We start from the raw sequence: 1,997 nt of genomic DNA on the forward strand, positions 1-1,997 counted from the left end.
TGCTCTAAGAACCCCCCAACACGTGTGCAGAAGAAACCCTTCCCCAAGAAGAGCTCACCGCAAAGCAAGGAGATTCTACCTTGTTCCCTTGTTGCTTTTGACTGACATCTGAAAGTTGGTAAAGCCTCACTTTCATCCATGGGGATGAAAACAGTCTTGGCCACATGTCTCTGTTTCTAAATATCCCATCACAAAACAGCTGAGCTATCATTTATGAGTTAGAAGCCGTAACAGTCACTTACCCAATCCTCTGCTTTTTACCATAGACTTTTTAATCTGGTGATGGAACGTAAGTTGACTCACTGACTAATACTTCGATAATTTAGAGAAACTTTCCTTCCTCATATTTAATAAGTCTGTTGGTGATCCATTTCCCAACTTGACCCCCAAGGGAAATCTTAAAAGGAAAAGAAATAGATACAAAGGCATTATTTCATTCTCAATTTGCCTTACCTACCCCCAACTTGACTGATGATAGTAACGAAGACCGATGAAAGAAAGACTGCCAGAGGAAAAACAGTTGTGGCCCCCCAGCCTGTCATCTGAGTCCCCATACACAGTGATCTAGAACATTTGCCACAGTGATTTTCAAAGGAAGCAGACAAGCCTGTCCACTTCTCTTGGCATCTGCTGATTCCAGCAAGACCACTCCAGAGCTTTCCACTGGAAATCCTCTTTCTCTCAGAAGTCAGAAATTCTGCCTAGAAGAGTAAGAAATAGATTTTTTGTGGTAACCTGAGTCCTATGTGTAGTTATAATAAATAGTATGCTAGCAAAATGGTTTGATATCTCACTGAATTAGTTTTACCCTTACATATAGAAAAATCTGGGGAAAAAATCATCCCTTGGCATTGTCTATGACGTAAGATCCTACTTAAATCCAAACTTCAATGAAAGCTCACTGATCCTAATTGTTTCCTTTTGAGGTCCTCACAGCCTTAGTACTCATAGATGCAGGCCTTGTTTTTAAAAAATCAAATCAAAACTGATTCTTAAAATTAAAAAAAAAAAAACAATAGTGAGACTGTGTGTCCGGCATAGCTACAGCCACTGCCAATCGACAGGGCCACTTCTTTGGCCCTGTGGTCAAAGTTTTGTGGTTCTGACAGCTGTGCCAGTCATTAATATACAGACCACACCCTTCTCTGTGCTTGTAGGACTACCCTTTGGAGAAGAAAACATGAACTCCCATCTCAGTGTGTGGCGTGGATACTCCCAGGGAATGGAGATAGGGATGCTCTCTAAAACCAGCAGAGCCTGGAACAGCCACAGTGCTGTAAGAACCTGGCCATTGGGTTGCTATGGAGAAAAGGGCAGTCCTTATATTAATGGTGCATATATAAGTGGTGGGGAGGCAGTGAGTACTCAGGGGTGGCTCCAATCTGCAGACTGTCCAAGGGCCAGGGAGCAGGAGGGAGGTGGACATGAGTAATCTGGGGCATGAATATTAAGATTCTTGGGGTCTGAATGGTTATCACTTTCAAGCCATGGACACAATGTGCCCCCTAACCCCCACTTGCCCACCCAGCAGAAAGTCCCTGATCAGATTAGAGGCAGTGAGAACCAGCTGTTTCCAGTGGGTGGGTCTCTCTCTGTGTAGCACGTGATTGTTTCAAAGCTTCCCTATACACCGTGCTTTGCCATTTTTCACCATTGCTGTCTTATTGTCTGCATTGAATATTAACCTTCATGTTTTGTAACTTAAATATTAAAACACTGTTAACTTCCACTTGAATAATTGTCATTTTTCCCCCTCTAAGCTTTGAGATGTGGATATAAAAAGGTTTCACTACTTCAAAGATGCATGCATCTTCCCAGAATGGTTCCTGCTGGCAGAATCTGTATCTGCTAGAGCAAAAGCCTGGGTCCCTGGACGACAGTTAGGTCGGGGCCCAGCCTGGTTAACGGTTTCTGAGCACTCGGAAGTCCTAACGAAGGGAGATTCTTGGAACAAGCAGAGGTGAAGCACAGGGGTCTAAGACAGCTTAGCCTGTCTG

This window comes from Apodemus sylvaticus, chromosome 7 (genome assembly GCF_947179515.1).
Source record: "Apodemus sylvaticus chromosome 7, mApoSyl1.1, whole genome shotgun sequence".
Taxonomy (NCBI): Eukaryota; Metazoa; Chordata; class Mammalia; order Rodentia; family Muridae; genus Apodemus; species Apodemus sylvaticus.